This window comes from Copidosoma floridanum, unplaced genomic scaffold, assembly GCF_036245765.1.
Source record: "Copidosoma floridanum isolate Cflo_tuat_1 unplaced genomic scaffold, Cflo_Japanese_pri ptg000013l, whole genome shotgun sequence".
Taxonomy (NCBI): Eukaryota; Metazoa; Arthropoda; class Insecta; order Hymenoptera; family Encyrtidae; genus Copidosoma; species Copidosoma floridanum.
Window position 1 is genome coordinate 27,223,481 of NW_028321890.1, and position 22,791 is coordinate 27,246,271.

Below are 22,791 nucleotides of genomic sequence, written 5' to 3' on the forward strand. Positions count from 1 at the left end.
TAATGCATTTAATGTTCTGCTCAAACAAATCACAGTTGGTACGCAATATTAAACATATCGAACCAAATACGGGAATTATGTCAGGAACGTTGTACTGCACCTACTCGACCGATAGACAATCGAATTTTAAACGATCTCAGAACAAACAATGCCAAAAAAAAAAAAATTTGATAGAAGGAACAACGACTATACGTATTGTTTGAAAAAAAAAAAAAAAAGAAAGAAAAAATTATCCACCTAACGAGAAACAAACAATTTTTTATTCACGACCCACGTAGATTGCATTCGCAGCCATTATAATGGCACGATAAAATTATACATTATCCCGACGGTCTACGGCAACTAATAATGCATGCACGCCCCGTTTGGCTGCCTATATATAGCTACTTACTCCGGCTGTGCACCTTCACGAGAGGGGAGTGGAAGGACGGAATTAATCAGGATAAGTCCACGGAGATGGAATTACGTAATGATGGGCTGAGCCGCGTATACGGCCCCCAGACGACGTCGACGACAGTACAGTTGCCTCTACGTGTGCACGCCTATGGTGTGGTCGTGCATGCGCATACGGCAAGCACAGGGAGGCTACGATACAGGCATAATACAGGAGATGGAGGAAGGGAGCCGAACGGACACGGGACAGAGTTTTACGCTTGACATTATTGCACGAGCTGCATCAGTATAAGCAGTGCACCGGTGTCACAGACGAGATATGCACGACGAACAGAGGGAACGGATATGCTCATTTTGAGTTTATTAAGTACATGTTGTTGCGGAGTGCAGAAAAGTTTTTTTGTTTCAAAGTGGAAATTGTCGGTGTGGCCCTAACTATCGATCGGTTCGGGTTGTTGTTTCTTCGTTACGCGCGCCAGAGGCCACATTGATGGATGCTTCCCTTCCCCCCGAAGAATCGTACGTACGAAAATAGCCTCACTTCGGTTTAGCCCACTTTTTCTTTTTTTGTTTTCTTTTGCAAAACGAAGCTGACGATGCACGCCACCACTAGAAATCGGAAAAATGCCTTTAGTCAGAGTGCATACCGAACTGTACTCTCGATTGTTTGATTTTATAAAATTCAATTGTAAAACCTTTCGAGTTTCGAGCAGCGGAAGCAATAAAAGTCAACGTAGATGCTTCAATTAGATCAGACGGAAAAAATGCACTCTTCGACCGAACCTATCGGTTTTTACAGCAAAAAAATGCACGTACGTTGCGATCAGCCAATTTTTTCCCGCAGCATACATCTAGTAAGTAAAAAAAAAAAAAAAAAAAAAAAAAAAAACAATAAAATGTAGCGTTTCGTGTTCACTTTTGTTCGACTCCGTACACGCCCTTCGGCGGAAAAAAAAGAGCTTAGTGGATCGAGGCTTTTATGCCAGTGCCTCCTCGAGTTCCTCTCGTAACGTATGGAGCGTTAAAGCGAGGCTTGCACTTGAAAGGCGCTCGGGCACGTAGCTCGAGGAATTTATACTGTTTGGAGGAGGAGCATCGACAGCACCAACACTGCATGCAAGAAGAAGCCAAGTGCGCCTCTCTCTCGGTACACCAGAAGCCCGAGTTGCTTCGGCTGCAGTTTGGACTCGAGACGAACCTTTCCGATCCACGTGTGTGATGTAACGCACTTTTGGTCGGACGAGGAAAAGAAAAAAATCACTGTCGACACAGACGCCAAAAGGAAGCAGTATCCACGGATCAAATAAATTTTTCCACCCATCACCCACAGAACAGCTCAATCAAAGCCTGTCGAGCCCCGATCTCCTTTCCTCGTAATTGTACCACACCCCCTCCCCCGGGGAAATATCTATATACCTCGCACACCTGCGCAGCTCTAGCGTCAGACTGGCCCGATCAATTTGCAATCGAGGATCCTCCATTACACATCGCCAAATCACCGATCCCACCACTACAAGGTCGCTCCTCCCTTGACGTTGGAACGAAGAAATCAGATCAAACTCCCACGCACGCTACCAACAGTAGGAAAACAAATAAAAGCCATTCGGCATCGACCACAATACACACCGTGGCGCTGTTCATTTATCAGAGAGCGTCGTTAGCTACATCTCGGGTACACGCCTGCCTACGTGTTATTCTTTCCCTTGTCTAATAGCGAGATAAATGCTCCTTTTTCCCGAAGCCACGTGCTGCAAGAAAACACACCCACACACATCGCCCAACACTTGGGTTATACAATGCACAGCGCCCACTGGGTACTCTGCTCTCGGCTATGACACGAGTTTTATTGCCCAGTTTACCTATCGCTGCTCTCGCCCGCGAAACCCTCGAGTTCTACACCGCTCCGGTCACGGACGAACGTGACCATCCTCCCGACTACCGCTTCGAATGCCGTTATCGTGTATATATACAGTACACACCGCTCTTGGCTTTCTGCTTTCGCTCCTCTCCTTCATCTTGGAGTATACTCGAGGGTGGAAAATGACGGTTCCCGAGAGGGGTGGGGGTGGCTCCTTTGGAGGGAGGGATATTTATTGTGCTGCCTGGAATTGGTTGGATTGTCAAATTCGACGTGTAGGGCGCTCTCCGAGAAAGAGGGAGAAATCAAGCATCAAAGGAGGGGGCGGGGGTTTGTGCTGGCGCGTTTGTTTTTCTTCTGCGTAGGTGTATTGATTATTTAGTCGCTGTTAATCCAGCTTCGAATTTTCTCTTTCTCTCCCCCGGTTACTTCATTACCGGATTGTTTACGAGGGTGACGTGACTTGCGTTACGAGGGCGCATGTATACAATCATCTTGCCTGTCGCGAAGACGCTCTGTCCTTGCTTGCCATTTGAAATTCATCCTTGTTCGAAGCGAGACGTTTGTGTACACTTGCTAATCCAGCCAAGTGGGGCGTACACCTGTGTGAGCAGCGCAAAAATTGATTAATGTTTAAAACATGAAAATTTCCCCCCCCATCAGAGTCGTACAAATGCGACGGAGTTGGTCTCGATTTACATTTTACCTCGAAACCCTCTGCTCGAGCCTCAATTTGAATAACAACAACGGAGGGGGCAGTTGGAGCCCATTGTTCGCTCGAGCTTATAACTATAATATTTTCGAGCAGTTTCTCGCAAACACCCCGAAAGACGAAAATGAAATTCCTCCGAAATCGCATCGTTTTGAATATTGCGTTGTGGTTAATCCGGCAACGTAAGTAACTCGTACAGTCTGGGCGATCCCGACCTGACGGCAAAACACAGGCGCGAAAAAGTCACCCACGCATCCTGTAACTCGATGAAGCGCATAAGAGCTCTAAAGAGGGGGGAGGGGGGACCTCGCGAGTTGGCGAAAACGAGTTTAGCACCCTACCCCCGATACCTACAGACCCCGGGGTTGAGAGTGCTCTTAGCGTCTTCCCTGCCTCTTTTGTCATTAGCGCGCGTGCGGCAAGAGCGCGCCGCAAAGTTTTTGCCTCCCTTTCTTCCCCCCCCCCAAGTTATACAGAGACACACGTGTGTGAGTGCAGTGTGCTCGTATCGATTTTTTTCCCCCCAGGCAGAGAGGCTCTCTGGGTTTTTTAGAGTTTTGGTCTGGGCTCGAGAGGGGCCGTGCATACCTGCTTCGATCGAGGCAGGAGGTGAAAATCAAGTGTGAGGGTTTAACAAGAGCGCTAGATTGCATTGGGACAGAATGGGATAAGACAGGTGGTAGGTTTTATTGTGTTTGATCGGAAAGTGACTCGACGCGGGTCTTTTTTCCTCCTACGCATGACAAAGAGAGACTAAAATTGCGATGTCTGACCATACGTTGATTCGTACTACTTGGACGTATAAACATTGTGGTCCTTTACGTAGGCGTACTGCAACTGTTTTTTTTGTCGTCTTTCCTACATTTTGTCGGTATTGTTCTCTGTTTATGTAATTTCAAAATTATTTTCCCAAGCAAGACGAGAAAAAAATTGTTTTTCCTCGAAATCGCATCATCAGCGAGCAAAACACGAACGAGTCATACGACGCGCGCAAGACTGTTGACTGCGTCAATTTACAGTTCAGTTATCAAATAATAATTTAAATACCCTCTCGTTGACGCGCGTCTTTTTTCTCCCAGGCATGATACAAAGGCCAAAATTGCGATGTCTGACCATACGTTGATTCGTACTACTTGGCCGGATAAACTCCGTGGTCTTTTAGATAGGCGTACTGTAACTTTTTTTTTTTTTTTTTTTTTTTTTTTTTTTTTTCTCACATTTCCTCGGTATTGATCTCTGTTTGTATAATTTTAAGACCGTTGTTCCAAGCAAGACGAGAAAAAAAAATTGTTTTTCCTCGAAATCGCATCATCAGCGAGCAAAACACGAACGAGTCATACGACGCGCACAATACTGTTGACTGCGTCAATTTACACTTGAATTGTCAACTAATGATTATAATACCCTGTAGTTCACGCACACCTGATGTATAATAGAGAATACTGTAATTCTGCTGAGGGAAAGGGTGACCTCGTTACTGTTATTACTTTACAACCAGAGTCGTGTGTAAACGCACTCACGTGTTGCTCGCACTCGTGCAGTGCTAAACCATACACTCACAACAACACATTACGTTTAGTTTTACGTGCTCAGTACACGTGGAATCGAGAGTTTAACGGAGCGATTGCACAACATAACGTGGCTGCTGGTGCGTGTGTGGGTAGTGGCGGACGACGTCAACGTGGCGGTCCAATCAATAAAAGGCTAGCGCGAGCCCGAGCAAATATTCGATCCACCATGATGATGGAGTGCAGGAAAAACAAGAGCGAACGAGCCTCCCTTTCATTTCCCAGATGGCCGTGTCTCTACGCTTCCCTTACGTCTCCCTCCCCTGGGCTCGCTTTCGCGCGGCCCCGGCGACTATTACTCGTCCTCATGAATCTTGCTTTCACCCCCCTCCCCCTCCCCCGTTTGCAGTTCATTTTTCCGTTGGACTGGCTTCCCTGTGTACTCGGCGCCAAGTGTCCATGCGTTTTCGTTAGTCACTTGTTGCCCGGCTTTACTTCCCGGGCAGAGGTGATTTCTCAAGTGTCACCGCGACCCGCGAAAGGTGACGTGCTCTAATGCGCGCCAAATTGACTGTACCATCAGTGCCCAGGGGCAAGCGGGGGGGAGCATCATATTTCTCGTTCCCCGTTGCAAGCTTTGCTCTAGAGCTTGACGCTTTTCTTCTTTGCTACTCTGTGGCCCTTAGTTATCCGTACACAAATAATAAAGTATCAAAGGATACAAGCTGAGATTTTTGGTTTGGTTTGCCGATTCTGAGCGATTTTTATCTCTTTTTTACGAAAATCTGCTCATTTTTTTTGAAAAACCATCACTTTTACAATGTATACCAGCCTATCCAATCACCTAGAACCATATAAATACGCATGTATTCCTTTTCCAGTGGGTGGGGGCAACAAGGGCGCAGAGCCGGCTCACAAGAGCATTAGCGCCCGGAGGGCACCTCGAAAAAATCAGACACGCCCACGTGGCTACGGAGTTTTCCGCGGGAAGGAAAAAGAAAAGCCAGCAGCGCGTGTGTAACGAAACGCGATTAAAATTCCGCGTGAAATCCGGGAGGGCGAACGTTCGCATTTTAATTTCCCGGGGCGCTAAAGCACACGCGTTGCTCCAACGAAAAAAAAAAAAAAAAAAAAACTCAAATAGACAGAAAAGAATCTGGATTAGAGGGAGAAGGAGGAGTGCGTGTTTCTATCTTGGTGCACTGTACTTACTGGGGCTCGAGGGCAAATCGTGCAGCCCCGCGTAAAAAGCCAAAGAGCCCTCGTCGCGTGCGTGCACGTGGATGGTGCAAGAAGGGCCGGGGAAAATTTGAATTTCGCGCGCGTTTCGTCTCGTCGCGGTGCCGGTCTACTTTTCCCCGGAATGGGAACACGCGCGAGAAAACTCGTCACCGTGGCTATGCGCGTACTACTTCGCTCCAAACTTCTTCCTTTTATTTTTCCTCCGATCCTACGCGAGCGAAATTTATGAAAGGCGGCTCTCGAGCTAACCGAAGACCGTAACATGTACTTACGCGCAGCCACAGTTACTTGTTTCCATTGAATCAAACGCATTACGGCCGACGAGGCTTTTTTTAGACGAACAAGAGCAGAGGAGGTGTTGGAAAGCAACGCAATTTTGACGAGCGTACATACACACGACGTCTTACACGTTGCTTGGCCTTTAATCGTGGAAAATTCGTGAAAAATTATTTTCAATGCGCCTCTCTGTTGATTTGGCGTTTGCTCAAGAATATCGAGAAGAAAACTGATCTCTTTGGCGTCGATCGGAAAAACTGATAAATGTAGCACGATTCAACATTGAGCTGTAGCCAAACACAGCGGATTTTCCGTTTGTTCCAATGACTTTTGTGACTGTTGATTAAAATTTGATAATTATTTCACCGGAGATAAATTCGCTCATCAGCTCGAATAAACAACAACATTGACGACGAAATCGATGAACCTTTTTTTATAGTTTTTTAATAACGGAAAAACAAATAAAAAAGTATGCAAACACAACCTGAATCAGCATATACTCACTCGCAAATGAAGCGACTCGAAAACTAGGTGTCGAATCTTCCGCGGGTGCAACCGCGAGTCGTATAGGTATAAGCGTCACTCTGGGAGTCGTTCCCGCGGCGTAACTAATTTATAAGCGACAAATAAGGATATTAGCCTCGGCGCGAGGGCGTGAAATTTATACCTCGGCAACGCCGCCCAACCGGTGCACGGCTTGCATATTCATGAGAGCTCGCGGAGACACAAACGGACTTGCGGGGCGGGAGCTTTCCGCTCCTCGTTCTCTAATAAGAATTCACACGCTTTCGGAAAAGTCTTTTTCTTCGGGCGAGGGAGAATAAACCGGAGCTCGTACGTTCCACTCTCTTCGTCCCGTGACCGCGCGAATCTGGGGTTGAAATTTATGTTTTAGCTCTAGCGCATAAATTTCCATACCAGCCGACTGGGGGGGGGGGGATTGACTCGCGAACACGTGCTAGTCCTCGAGGACTGTCGTCGAACTGCCGTCTTTGCCGGATTTTCTTTGGGCGCATATATTTATGTGTTTTCCCGCAGAGAAGGGGAATTTTAGAAAAGTGGATGAAGGGGTGTTACATCATTTCACATTTCCAAGTGCTCGCAGTGGATAGAGGACTCTTTGAGGGGAGTTATGCTCACACACCCATATCTCTGGAAAATTAGATGGTAATGTTGTACACACGTGATGGGTTTTTTTTAAATTAATTATGTCGAAATTTCATGGTGAGCCTGAAAGTGAAGTCTTTGACACTGTTTTCTCTTTGAAGCTTCGGGTATGAGCAAACGCGGTTGAAAGACTAATTAAGGTGAAAAGAAGAACACAATTTTCACACTTGATTAACGAAACTGAATTTTCAATATGTTTTCACAACGGTGTGATGATTTTTTTTTCGAAGTTTACAAATCATGAAAGCAACCAATAAACTTAGACACGAGGTATTTCCTTAAAAAATCCCTGCTATAACTGTGAATGGATTATTTGCCTTCCCCATCTCCCTGTCCATTTCACGGAGGAGCCCAGTGCTGTTACTACCACTAAACCCGAGCGCACGAAAGTTCGCTCCGTAGTATTGATTTACGAAAACCCAAAAGCGACTCGAAAGTCGAGCGTGTGGGTCATTCAAAGCGAACCGTATCGTACAGGTACACCCAACTTTTCTCCCAAAGCGAGCCACGTTCGAGCTCTTTATGCGTCGATTTCAGCTCCGTACCCGCGACATCTCGTTGGGTCCTTTATTTTATCGCTCTCCAAACGCACATTTGAGTATTACGAGGGTTGAACGACTTTCCAAGAGGGGTAGGTGTCGTTACTCGATTACTATGTATGCACGTGGATTTATCACCCCCCGCCCTCTCTTTGGACTACGAGTAGAGTGAAAGCGAGCTTTTAGTCCTCGTAAAACGCCAAACGCAGAACAGACTTTGGCTGCACGTGTACGTTCATTCGTTGGAACGCAAATTATGCCCGATCGAGTAGCTCATCGAACGATCCAACTCTGAGCTCTGCTTTGGGGAACAAAAGGGGGGGGGGTTGTACGTAAGGTACGGGGGAGCCTTCGTTACACCTGTTGTAAATCTCGTGCACGACAACTCGTCCTTTCGAGAAAGCAGTTGTAGGTGCATTTCGCACCAGGCAAGTCTTTGAATTTCGTGGACGGGAGCACTTTGAAAATGGGCAAAGTTTTAGGGGTGAATTCTAGGTATTAGTCGCGGAATCTGGGCAGCGTTGAACAATCCACAGATGCTCGTGTCATCCGGTTTAGAGGTTGCGAGGGGGAGCACGTTGGTTGTTTAGTACGGTGTGCTTTTTTTTCGACGGGAAAAATTCCCCGTCACGCTGAAGCCATTCCGAAGGAATATGAAAATCCATCTCGTTCTGGAAGTACGTTTCATCCGGTGGGGGAGAGGAAAAAAAGGAGGAAAGTTTTAATTAAAAGGAAAAAAGTAGAGCGTATTGAAATTACTTACGGATTTTTCCGCCATCCGACGTTTCCACGCCAGTGCCGTTGGAAATTGAAAGAAAGAGTTTTTCTCATTCCTCGGAAGTCGGTCGGAAAATCAATGTTTTAGTGAAAAGTCGGCTCGACAGGATTTTAAATACGTTGAAAAAAACTACACCGAACGAACGGTATCGTGGGAAGAAAAAAAAAAGTGCGCTCGTTCGTTCAATCGAAACGCATAAACGTAAGCTCTCAAGAGTTAACATTTTCAAAGATAACGTAAACACTTTCAATCATCTGCACTTTTCTGCAAAACTTTTTCACTCCTGCAAAAAAAAAAATTAAAAAAGCATGCGTATACGTATACGTACGAACTGCATATAAATGCACGGAAACAGGAAAACAGAACTTTCCCGTAAGGCTCGTTCGATCGATTCGATTCCCAGCCACACGTGTACGGGAGCACCTGTTCCGTCTTACCCGTCGAATACGATTATGCATCCGATGTTCTCTCGAGAACACCCGGTGTGAATTCCAAAACTCGTGGGGGTTACACACACACTTTCCCTCCCCCAACCCCCTGCTCGCCCATAGGTATAAATGCAGACAGTTCCTGCGTTGCCGGCCAAAGGAAAAAGAGACAGCTCGGAACTTGGAGGGTTGGGGAATGAATTTGCCATGCACGCGCGGAAAAGAGGGTTGGCTCCCGCGGTCGGCCGGGAGGAGCTTTTGACCTCTGGTTTCTGGTCGCGGCTGACCTCGAGACGCAATTACCCGGAGGTAACGAGGTAATAAACAAACGGTTTACCTACTCTTTGATCCTTTTGCGACGATATAACGCACACCCCCCCCCCCTTTTCCACCCTAACCCCCTCTTAATTACAATGAAATTTCACTGTTGCCCAACGCTTCGATTGACTTTCGGTCGTAGACGAAGTCTAGTTAGTTAACGATTAGTTGACGATGTATGCGCAACAACGACAATAACCGACAAACAAACGCTTATACACTCCTACGCGAGACGCGATAAAAAAGGACCACCCGATCGATTGATCTCCTCTCTCTTGCTCGGAGACGTAAAAAAAGGTCGAGTCAATACAGCGCATGCAAAATTCATGGTAAACCCTTCCCCTGAACTTGTTCTCCGACCACTTGAAGAAAACCAACCCAAATCGCGTATACAGTTGGTTCCGAGTCAAAGTCACAGTCCTCCGATGGAAAAATACACGGAAAAGCTCGAGCCGCGTCTTGCATTCATTTGCTCGGGTTGCAAATTAAAACCAGCCGGCAATTTACGGGGCATCCTTGCCTACACTAGTCGACAAGCTTGAGCTCACCCCCGTATTGCATACAGGTAATGGTCAGGGTGCAGCTTGCACGGCGAAAATCATAGGCTCATGAATATTCACGAAGCCATGTCCCCCTCGATCCACCAACTCGGTGTGCAGCCCAAACTCCGTAACCCAGCAAATTCGGCCTTATTAAAGCGCCGATGAAACTTTTGACTTGCAGACTAGGAGGCGGAGGAGAGCGCAGTGGCTGTGGATGTACACTGTGTCGCTGACGCTCGGAAAAGGGCTGCGGGATCGTCGAACGGCAGCCGGACAACAGTAGCAGCACTCGGTAAAGTGGGAGGAGGACTAGGAGCTTGCGTCTAAATCGTATAGGTGTGTATACAAGGACGTGTGTACCTAAGCCATCGGCAAATGTTTGCCACACCTTTGAAAAGTCGAAAGCTGCACGCGCGGGTACAGCTATGCTCGGTGTGCTCTGCCGATGACATGCCGTGCACGCACGCTCCGACTGTGGGGCCGGGATGGATGGGGACAGCATATCCATATACCATATCCCTATATTGGATCCATCGATTACGCGCGCCGTTGCGTGTGTTACCTTCGTTATGTCGCGCTGTTGTTTCACCGGGTGACGTGTTAGCGGTGCCTACATGTACAACTGCACTTTGGGTAATTATTTCGATGAAACCGCACCTGGTGTCTCTTTTGTTTTTTTCTCTTTTTACACCACCAGACGGAAGAGTTGGAGATTTACGTTTTTCCCGGGAAAAATCTACGCAAGTGCGAACCAGAAAATGACATTTTTTTTTGTTTTTCCGTGCTGTTGGCGTTTAACGTCGCGCCGTACTTTTGGTTCGTTATTCACAGCTCGTTCATGCCACTGTAATTTTTCCCGTCCAACCCCGATCGGTTTGTGAAACATTTCGGAAATTCGAGTATTACGACTGTAGCACCGCTGGTATGTAACGGGGCGTGACGCGAGAGCTCTAGCCCTTCGAAACGCGAGTTCGCTAAAAAATTCTTGGTCGAATTGATGTATGAAAAAAAACGTGTCTGTAACAGCCCAGTAGCGAGAGAAGAGCACTCGTTCGGTTTAATTGACACCGTGGGAGCCTAGCTCGCGTTATCTCCCCCTAATTAATAGTCGAGGCCGCACGCCTGTAGCTCTTGAAGAGAGGGTGGAAAAAAAGAAAGGAGCAAGTATCCAAGATGTAGCTCGAGCCGGTAGTTAGTGGGAAAAAGTGGGCGTGCAAGCCGTGAAAATGATCGAACGACTGGTCCCTCGTTTTAGCCTCCGCGTGTAACTGGGGTAAGAACTTGAGTCAGAAAAAAGGGGGGGGATGGTTGTAGCAAAACGTTTCTCGCCCCAAGGGTCGAGTAACAGGTCGCTTCGGTGTCACAACCCTTTTTTTCCATCATCCGAGTAACTCGACCTATATACACGAGGATCAGTCTCGAGGTTCCATTGTGTATATCAGGGGCGGAGGAATATCCACCCGAGCTCGTTTGTCGCCGAGTCTTAATTAATGGATTTTGTGCTTACAGTTGCGCTGCCGAAATTGTTTCGAGCTATTACGCGCGTTTAGGCCGCGCCTCTCTCTTATCCGTACGGTATCGCTCGATGACGGGGCTGTTCGTTTTTTGGCGACGAGCACGTACCTCCTCCTCCTTTTTTTTTCTTTCTTACTCGGCGCGATGATTAATCGGACGACGTGATTTAGCGGTTATGAGATTGAGTTTTTACATCGGGTGATGATAAATTTATCCTTTTTTTTTCTTTCAATTTCCATTACGAGCCAAATCTACTGCTGCGTTGGCATCTGGCTGTCAATGTCGGGTCTGGAGCTTGTCTCTCCCACGTGGGATGAAAGTTCTGAATCATCGTCAAAATTGAATTTTTCAACTCATTGGTGGGCCTCGTGCATCGTGAAAGAAAAAAAAAAAATGCATACGACACGAGCTTTATCGATTAGTTTCTTTGCACACAAGGAATGCTATTTATGCGCGTCTGTGGTTGTTGCATAAGACTACTTCGAGGCAGTTTGCGAGTGACGTGGACTGCTCTCGGCTAATATTGAACCGAGAGAAACTTTACCCCTTTCGCTGCACGTGACGAATATCGTTGGTTGTTGTCGTGCCTCCAAATTGAATGTCGTTGATGGCAACGAAAACGCCACGCTCCGTCGCATCTGTTGACTAGTCTGTGCGCCTAGTAATCCTTTAAATGCGCCACTACCTCGACATTCTAATTACATGGGCTTTTGGTCGTGCGAGAGAGGATGTATGACTGTTTTTTTTTTTTTTTTTTTTTTTTTTTTTTTTTTTTTTTTTTTTTTTAATCGGTATATCGAGTTCTTTATTTATTCAAAAAAATATTTCTTTATAACCAATAATGTTGGGGCTTACCTTTTGCTATATTGATTACAGTGCTTGGAATAATGAGTTTTTGTACTTTATGTTACTGTTACCTGAAATATTGAAGAAAAAACATCAAATCCACCTTTAAATTACCGCAGTGGTTTACAGTGTTTGAAAACATTTTTAATTACATGAAAAAAAATAATTTAAAAAATTGAATATACTTTGGAACCTTTTACCAATCATAATTAAGAGAGATTCTCTTACGTTTTTTTTTTTTTTTATTAAATATAAAAGAAAAAAGAGCTTCCTCAAAGATTTTTTCATTTGAAAAAAAAGGTTTTTTTGATGTCAAATAGAATTTTTTCACTTTCAAAGAAGTAATGTACCTCGTACCATCGTTTAGGAAGAGTGTCCAGATAATTTTGGAGAAAAAAAAATAAAAAGTTCCAAAAGTAAAAGTAGATCTACTCGAGCTTCAGATTTTCTCCTTTTCACGACTCGCCTTTTCGTCCTGCGAGACCGCGAAATACAGATCAAAGTTTTCACCCGAACCTCGTACAACCTCGTCTCCCGTCCAACAACTCTCTCGGTTTTTTTTTTTTAGGTTCCCTTAAAATTTTCAGCAAAGCAACCAACAAACTCGCGAAACCTATTTGCAAAGTTCACAAGGCCAACTTTTTTTTTTCGTTTACCTCAAAATAACCTTTTTTTTTTCACCTCTCATATTTCATTTCACTAGCAGTTTTCGAGTCGCCCAAAGCGCACCACACAGCCCTTTGACGCGAAAAAGAAATCGAGCCGTCATTAATTTACCTCCCACTCCCCACTCTTCGTCAACCCTCTCGTTATTAGAGTCCGATTATAAAAAATTAACTACGACAACGGAGGAATTGTAATCATTGATGCTTTGTATACGTGCGTACGTATTTTTTAGCAGCTGGCTCGAGATTTCATTAAATAAAGTTATCGTTTTACGAGGAAACTTTGCAGCCACGGGGGGATGGTGCATTTTGACGCCGGTAACTTTTTTCGTCTCTTCTTTTTTACACGAAGCTGCTCTGCATGAAGTAGAAAAAAAAGAAAAAAAAAAAAAAAATTCCTGGCAGTATACGTATACATACACCCCTACATCGGTTACCGAGCTCGGAAACTGGAGCAAACAAAGTTCGATCGCCCGGCACACCGGGGCAGTAAATAAGTGTGTGCGCACGCAATATACACACGTATAACCACTTGTGAGATGTATAATACAAAGAAAACGGAAAGTTACGAGCTTTCGAGCATCGATGGATACACACACCCACCGCGCACTTGACTCCCTTTCCCCGAGTCTTATCGCTCGTACCCCGAGGCAGGTGTGGAGTTGAAATATTTTCTTCAACGCCAAAAAAGAAAAAAGAAATGCAATCCAAAATTTTAGCCACCACATTATACGTCGCACCGATGCACTCACCATATCTACTTCTACACCTCTTTTTGGCACATAGTTGTAGCCACTTCTGCTTCCTCTCCGATCGGGCGAACAACGAAACGAAATGAGAGAAAGCAACTTTGCCACACGTGTACGTATATAGATACGCGGACGGTATGGGTATCTTTTGTGCGCAATGCAAGAACCATCAGCCGTGTCAGATCAATCTTCCCTCCGCCCCTTTGTCGCGTAGTTCGGCAATAGCGGTGTCCTATACATAGCCACGGTGCACCTGTATTCCCGACAATGCCGAAAGTTCGAAAACTCGGCACGTAGTAGCATATACATAGCGCTCGGGCCATTTGCAGCGCCGCCGAGTCGAAAAGACGGAGTAAGTACAGTGGCATCGGCGCCGAGAGAAGAGCAGCCGCGTCACTTGCACGCGGTGTGAGATGTATCGAGCAAGTTCCCCCCCGCGTGCCTTTCGTACACATACCTACTCGACCCTCGCTACAGTACGTATATGTATATGTACACCTCGGGGGGATATTGGCTCTGCGAGAGACTCGCGGTGGAATGTGCTGGGTTGCACCTTGTCTCCACGGAGTCCTTTTTTTTTTTTTTTTTTTTTTTCTTTCATCTCCTCTAGAGGGTTCTTCGAGTACATGTTACGTATCAACTTGGTATATGTATACGTCCAGGCCAAGTCATGGGCTTGACCAAGGGAATCCAATTGACTGGCATTAACGTCCGTCGAGCTGATTAGAGGCTGATAATATAATACGTGCACGGGCGGAGCTTCCCGAGGTTTTTCCCAAGTGCCGCTCGTTCAAGAACTTTGGGGGGGCCCAGGGATTTAAAGACTCCTCCTTGGGCCAAGTTTGTTCGTTAGAGCTTATTGATTGGGCTCCCGAGTTGCCGACTTGGTTTTAACGTGTTTATCTCGACGAGTTCAACCGCCATGCAGGCGCTGCCTTGGAACCATTTATATGTATAGGGGTATTTTTCCCAGCTTTCGATCAAAAGAAACGTATAGGGTTTACAGCCTCCGTGTAGCGCGTGTCCATTTGTCATGTGCGGCGCGGCCCGAATCAATGGAGCGTCAAAGGTGCTTTGGAAGAGAAATCAAAAAAATATATAAGGGGAGCCACCTGCGCCGACGCCTCGTCTAAATTTTTCACGGCGTATCCCGTATATCCCAGCCCTCCCTCCTCCTCCTTTTCCTTGGAGGGGGAAAAAAAAAATCATCCCTCGGAGCTCGTGTTTACGCTCTTCTTTCTCCATCGCACCGTACGGGCATAGAAACGCGGGAAGAACAATTTACGACTCCCCCTGGATCGTGTCAAAAAGGAAGCCAGTCCTCCTAGGGCTCCATCAGGTCCTCCCTCTATTTCTCACTGCTCGACCCACGTGCATGCGAGAGCGCCTCATTGGCAAGCGCAACTGTCTCATATATATAACATACCGTACCGGGGGCTGAAACAGAGGATCGACATGGGAAATAAAGACGGGGCGATGCGGAATAGAGAGAGAGAGTCAGACGCGCGGATAGTTACTCGAGAGCTCCTAGGGGGCATATCGGCGTGTGGAAGTTTCCAAGGAGGAAAGTTTCGTCCTTAGCTAAGCCCCGCGATGGCCAGCTTGCGGTCCTCTTTTCCATGAATCCCCCCCGTATCGTCCACCAGTATGGTCTCTCGGATGCGATGTTTCGTTGTCATCGCGTCCCTTTGGACTTTGGAGTCCACGAGGATCATCAGAGGAGACCCCGTGAATTTCGAAGCAAGTAGATTGATGAAGTTAGGGGATGAAAAAAGTTTAAAGAAGCACGGATGACTTCCGTCTCGCTCAACTCCGCGCTGGGCCAGTGGGCGTTATTATACCTTCCATTGTCTCTCTCCTGCTCTTTCTTTTTCTCATTTCGCTTTTCACGCTCGCCGTGGCCCCTATCTCGTTCTATTTATCTCGGGATCCCCATTTCTCGAATGCCCCCTGTATCTCTTTCGCGCCGACACTGCAGCCACACTGACGCTCTGGCCTTTCGCGAAAAGAGAGAGGGATCAACCATTTTCACGGTCCACCCGTGCACGGGGGAGCCTTTCGTATGCTGTTTTGCCGCTCCGCTATGACATTTTGGAGCCACCCTTTTAATCCCTCATTTCTCTGCAGAGACGTACAGAGAAATAAATCCTCGTGTAATTATCATCATCGCCGTTGTAGCTCTCCCCCGATCCTACTATTTTCTTTAAAGGGCTCTCTTTTCCTTGTTTTGCCTGTTTTTGTACGTGCTTTTGTCGTCGTTCCCTATACCTGGGCACTCGAGCCGTTACACGCCAGGAAGATTTAAAATTGTTTTTTCCACCATCCCTCCTTCTTTGAGCTGCCGAGGATGTGAATAATTCGCGAGACGAGCTGCTGCGCGTATCTACTCATAATCCTTTGATGCGCTTACGCATGTACCTTCCCGTGTGCACTGAGGATTTATCGGTTTTAATGCTTGAGAGGTACGGTTATTATTACTTTATTTTTTCTTTTTTTTTTTTTTTCTTTTTTTTCTCAAGATACGTGTTTTTACTAAAACTGCATGTCAATTGATTATTAAATGTCGTTGTCACCGTTTCGGGCAAAAGGCCTTTTTCAAGACTTATTCTCGCAAAGCTAATTGGACGGTCAATTTTTTCCTCCGTTGTTCGATAATATCCATAATCATTAAACCGATTGCGTTAAACACTATGCAAATTGCCTATTCAATCGAACCGTCTCTCCCCTCTTGAATTATTAATTATGAAATTCAATGCAGCCATTGAATTTGTTGATGTATTTAATATGGATACACCATCATGCATTAGCAATCGACTATCTGAAAGTTTTTCCGTACACGGAATACGTGCTCTCGGATACTAACTTTTACGTAAACCTTAGATTAGTAAAGTGTCTTACTCTCAGAGCCACTGGCAGCCAGAATAACTAGTAAAGATAACTTTGGCTCGATTAGAACGTCGTCTCCATTTTAACCAATCAAGAATCAAATTTTCCTTTTTTTTTCGTTTTTCATTGTCGTCGATTATTTCTCGGTCTTTGTGCTAAAGTCTTTGCATTAAATTAGCGTTTACATCGTTAAGGTTGAATTTTAATGATGGTAGGCAAAGCTAACTCTGGCCACGAAACTGCTTGCTCTCACGCATTACCTTTTTACGTTATCGTTGCTACACTCATTAAGCCAGTTCCGATAGAGATCCTTTAAATTAAATTTAAAAAAATAAAAATTGCGAAAATATCGAAGCTGAAGGGAAGATAACAGAAGCCAATGTACTTTTTACTCGCGAGTTTTTTCTTTAATCCCATCAAAGACGGAGAACAACGTCTTGGCACCGCCGCGTGTCCCGTTAATGGCCGCCCTTTTCTCTGCTTTTTTTTACACTTCTTCCCTGCAACCCCATGGTAGCAGCTGTTGAGGGTATCTTTTTATTTTAGCGCAAACGCGTTTGACTTTGGCCGAGGAAATTAAAGTTACGCAATTGAGTGAAACCACTGTCCTTTTGTGGGTTATCGGTTCAAGGCTGTTGGCCAAACGGGAGGGTGAAGGGGCTCCCTTTTTCTTTATTTGAAAAATTTTTATTTCCCTCTTATTTTCCAAATGTCCCCCTTTTTTGGTCCATTCACTTTGGAAAAAATTGATAAATTTACAACAGTAGAAACAAGGTGAACTGATTTTTCAAGATTTCAAAGTTGCACGTCAGTTTTACTCTACATCGTCTTCTCCGACTTTTTTTTCTTCTCATCAAAGTTTCCCTCGCACTTCCAAACTAACGAACTAACCGCAGTACATATCCGATTGTTGTCTCGAAGCTTGGCAAAATAAGTAAGAAAAACTACGATCTTTTGAAACTTAAGCTTTTGTACTTTTACGAAATAATCGAAAGTTAAAACGTATCGAAAGCCGATTGTTTCACTTCTTTCAGAAATTCTCCCTTTTGTTTACGCGACAAAAGGTCCAGCTACATCGTAATAGTACGATAACACTCAACTACACGTGAATAATCCATTGATTTCCATATTCAATGGACCATCCATGAATCGAGAAGAGTAATATAGATTCTCACCCTTTGTAGCGAAATGTCACCTCGGCTATCGGAGAACAAAGAAAAAAAAGCATAATAATAATAATAACAGATAATATACATCATCATCCGGCCATCGGCGTTTAGGGGTAGGGCGGACGAGCACCGAGGAACGATAACAAGTCGAGAATTAGAATTCGAACGGCACCCCGAGGGCACTCGCTTACACCGACCGGAAGAAAAATGATATCGGGGGTGTTGCACGATACGATATATTCCCGCACCCCTTGCGATAGTAATATCTACATCGGAGCTCTCCCTCTTTCTCTTTTTCTCACTCTCCACAGAGGAATGCAAAAGGCACGACAAACCATCGCAGCCGTCCTCGTTCCACCTCCACCGTAGACGGGCTTACCTATACGTCCTTCTCGGAGCAGCTTTCGTGCCCTACAGCCTCGTATATATACGTACGCGCCGATGGATGTGCCGAGCTAAATCAAGGGGAGAGAACTGGATATCTCGTCGGAATGTACTTACATCGATGTATCCCCCACCCCACTCGGGCTGGGCGTAGATTATAGCTATTGGAATGGCCTCAAATCCAACCCTCGGGGTCCTTTGCGTTCTCTTCATTCATAACTCACCGTATCGATTCGATTTCGAGAGCCAGCGGCTATGCACGTTACGGGCGAGCAAAAGGAACGAAAAAAAAAAAAAAAAAAAAAAAAAAAAGGAGCCCCTTCCTTTCGGTTATACATGTAGCTTTCATCGATTTCACACGTGTGCTCCCGCGTAATACACGGCAAAGTTACGAGCTATTTCGGCGCGATGCGCCCTTCAGAGTGTGAATATTTGTGGGCGCTGTGCCGCTGCAGGGATGTACTTATTTTCGGATGTATGGGTAACACCCGAGAACAGGGATTATTGTAACTCTGATCCGAGGCTCGTCCGGTGGCTGGCGTCTAAATGCATATTTATGTACAAAAACACACACATCCAGACGTGAAGGGGGTAGGGGGGGAGAAAACGAGAGGGAGGTCCTGCATGTATGAGGCCGGGGAGGGGGCACGTCTTTCCGTACTGATTAATGGCTGCGTGCTCGCATTGGAGGAGAATTACCGCCCGAAGTCTAATAAATGATGATAAGTTGCTTCGATTATTGCTCGCGCGAGCCCGGGAACGAGTGTCACCCCGTGTTCGCGCTTGTTTCGAAGACAAACGTGCTCTCTCTCTCTCTCTATCCTGCTGTTGTACGTCAATTTCGGTGCTCGTTGCGATTATATTTTCATTGCGCCCGTTTTCGCGAGAAAGACCGTACTTTTGATTCGTCCAGCTGAAAGACAATGACGGTGCCTGCAAGTTTTCGAGCCTATAAGCGCAGAACTTTTAATTAGGATGACTTTGCTCCTCCACGTTTTCTGATTCGAAGGGGAGAGTAGGAGAACCGAGTATCGAGTCGGACGAATTTACGTGCCACGACTTTTTCGCCAGCTGCGGGGGCTAACTCGATTTTCCTTTTTTTTTTTTTTTTTTTTTTTTTTTTTTCATCCCCAAACCCCATACATTTTCTTCCACTGTCCCGCTGCGATCGAGTTGCTCGGGCGTGTCGAGGAATCATGTTTCTCTCGCTCGAACGCTCCTCGATCGATCTCGCGCGATATGCACTACTACAGTCGTTTTTATCGTTATTATAATTTTTTTTTTTTTTTTCTTCACGAATCCCGTCCCAAGTGTGGGTTTGCATTCCGCTCGAAACGAGGCATATCATAGTCGCGTTGCGATGTACCATTGAGACGTAATCCGGTAAAAACATAATTCATCTCGTCCATTTGGTCACCGGGGAGATAAGAATCGCAGTTCCGACTGTGGCATTGGCGATCCAGCCGGTCCGGTCCAAGGAGGTTGATGGCAGTGCCATATAATCGCCGATCGGATCAATTTTATGGTTTTATCGAGAGATGGGCGAGAATAATGTAGGACCGATAGTCAGCCTCGAGCGAAGGAAAAATCATACCGATGGATGGATGTACGTATAACACGCGTACGCTTTTTCTTTTTTCGATAAGAAGACCGAGAGGGGAGGGAAAAAGGTCAATTGTCGATGTTACGGGGAGGAGAGCTGGAAGTCACCATACAGTGATGTGCGACGCGCTGCAGAGCAAAACTGCCTTTACGTGTCGCATTGACACGCGTGAAATACGAGTAGGAGCGTTTGGATTTTCACATCCTCCCTCCCTCTGTGTATGGAAGGCACAGGAAGGAGGGGGTAGGGACCATTCAAACGTATCCTAGGGGATATATGTATATGCATGTGTGGCTCGATGAGTAATGCATGGCGATAAAAGTAGCTACCGCGTTATCAGACCCACCTCGTGGAGGCACGCTCGTACGTGTACGTCGCTTGAATACTATAGTGTACGCGTTAAGCTGATGATTTGTTTTTTTTTTGTTCGCTTTCTCGTTTTTGCACCTCCCCCCCCCACATCCCACTCTTCTGACCCAGGAATTATTGATGGCGTATTAGTCCGGGCTCGAGGACGCGTGCGTGGTGATATACTCCGGTAGCTCCGTTTGGACAGCGTCGGGCTGGATTGGACACTGAGTGGAGCGAAATGAAAAAAAAATAAAATAAAATAAACCTCACAACTGGGTCTCTTTTGTCATTTTTCCAATTCACGCAATGCCATTTGAGTCCATGAGAGTCCGAATAAAATGTCCCTTATGGGCAACTTTCCCTTTCGCAATGCGCGGTGCAGCATTAAATTTTCCATTCCACCGATGGGCCCTATGAATTTTCCACCCTCCTAAAATCCATGAATATTTCACGGCGAAGGAGGTGAAAAAAAAAAAATGTTTTCTTTTTTTTTCTCAAAACCCAAGGGAGCCGACTTGAAACTCCAGAGAGGCCGGCCCCTTTGAAAATTCAGATTGGCCTCCTTCCCCCTCTCGAGCTCTTGATTTATACACGCGATAAACCCCTTTTTCGGCGAACCGGGGAATCGATGATGCAAAGGCAAAGAAAAAAAAAAAAAAAAAAGAGAGAGAGGAAACAAAGAAAACACCAATCTGTAGCCACATCGTAGCGCAACTCGGGGTATAGTCAACGGGTCGCATTAGTGAGAGATATCAGAGGGGGCTGCCGCAGGAAAAGGGGGTGAGACGAGGCTGCGAACGATAATCCGCCCGCGAGATTTTTAAACTCGCTGCCAGTAGATGCGAGAGATATATATCCAGCATCGCGGGAGATTTATGACCTTGGGAAGGGTGCGCGTTATCGCGGCGTGGGAGGGGTGCAGGGGAGGCAGATTAGATGAGTCGGGGAGGGTGTACGTACCCGGGTGGAAAGGGAAACGGAGAAGCGAATTGAATTTGAGGCAGAGGGTAGGGGCGTGATAACCTATTTAATCCTAGCTCCTCCGAAACGGGATCGTTCCACCTTGATCCTCGACTATTTTTTTTTTTTTTCTTTTTTTTTCCTTCGTTTCGATCGTAATCGCTCGAGCTAGTCTCGGGCTTCGGTATCAGCGACGGCTCTCTCGAAAAGATAGACACTCGCGATCGCACCCTCCGGTATATGTACGTCTTTTCACAAGCCAAGGGCATGGCGGGTGGACTCGGCAGGATTACATTGGGCTATCGATCTGTCGCACTTGTTTCAGCTACCGCGGAAAATTAACTTTACTCGGCCAGTGGCGGCAAACTCTAGCCTCGAGAGTGAGTTTGTCTTTTCACCCTTACAAGTATATACTTCCGGCGTATCGCTGTTTTTTTTTTTTTTTTTTTTTTTTTTTTCAAGTAGTAACTTCCGCGTATGGTCAGACGAATCTTTTTGTTTTTGCCCGTGCGTTTCCGATGTAATCGAACACACGCTCGTGATTGGCAAAGTTCCCGCGTGGCAAATATTTCCCCCCCGAGTTGATGGAAAAAGTTCGGGCTGGCCGGAATATTCGGACCATTTATTTCCCAAACCAAACGGACTGTCGGCCCACACCGTATCCAACTTTTGTATTTGCGAATGAAATTCGCGCGAAGAGAGGCCTTGTCCTTTGGCACGAAAATTTTCAATCCAACTCTCGTGCCTCGTTGTACGTGCTTCGTGTTTACGGCGCGGGAGGCATTATGCGTGCCATTTAAGTCGGCCGCGGCAGAATCCGCGGAATGAATGAAAAATATCGAGAACCTCTTGGTTTTCCGCGTATATGCTCTGTTTGGTGGTGCCTATGGCGGACTCATATTCATGCGACGCGCATCCAAAGTTTTTCGCTCAAGGAAAGAAGGGTGGCCTGCATTATTCGCGCTCGAGAATTATTCCGATCCTTTTCGCGGACGGGAACTTTGGAACTTGGCCACGGGGAGGGGGAGATGGAAGGAGGAACGAGTTTGGGAATCGAGTTAGTTCCGGGGGGTTGGGCCGGGCCGAAAGTTATTTTTCCAACTTTCGGGGCAACTGTTGATCCGCCCTGGAGGACTCTTTTCGTTGGCTGACCGCGCGCTTTTTTTCTCCCCCCGAGTTGTTCCTAAGCAGGTGATAATAACGTTGGTCTAATGAAAACTTGGGATGATTGTGGCGCAAAGGTCGGGCAGCGAAAATAGTTCGAGTGTTTCTGCCCGGGCCATAGTTAACCGAATTTTCATAAAAGCAGAAATTGCGACCGGCTTCCGCGCCCGCGTATTTTTACTGCCAAAGTGCTCCAACTATGCAAATATTATATACATTTCACTGTGAGGAATTTAATCATGTATCCTTCGGGTAATGTATGGCTTTGGAATTTAATTTTTGTTTTTTTTCCTCTTCTGCTTACCCATTTCTATTTTTTTTTTTTTTTTTTTGTACTTGTTACTACCCTTGCGGAGAAAGCAAACACGAGTAACCAAGGGGTGTCCGAATTAGATTTTCACGGAAGAGCGATCGATGCATCTGGAGACCAAAATAGTCCTTCCCCTCTGAGCAAACGTAAACTCGCTACGTGGAAAAAAAAAAAAAAAAAAAAAAACACAACACAACACATAGATACGAACTATTTCCGATGTGTGTCAAAGGGTCATTAGGCAAGTGGGAGCCTCGAGTCTCTCTAAATATATACGTTCACAAGTACATGGTGCGCTCTCGAATCCTCTTCATCTCAGCATTGTATACGGCCAAGGTTTCCCGTAGTACCACCAAGAAGAGAGACAACGCGGTGGCTCGTATCACCTTCTACGCAACTGTGCCGTTTTTGTCGTGATCACGAGTTTT

General features: G+C 46.0%; 1 protein-coding gene across 1 annotated transcript in view; it reads left to right on the plus strand.

Annotated features, from left to right (window-relative positions):
• Window positions 1–22,791, plus strand: part of LOC106647402 (1-phosphatidylinositol 4,5-bisphosphate phosphodiesterase epsilon-1) — a 111,924-nt gene that overhangs the window by 10,870 nt on the left and 78,263 nt on the right. The window contains exon 2 of the mRNA XM_089591074.1: window positions 9,943–10,053. The gene's annotated coding sequence lies outside the window, so the exon portion shown is untranslated. The remainder of the gene's footprint in view (window positions 1–9,942; window positions 10,054–22,791) is intronic.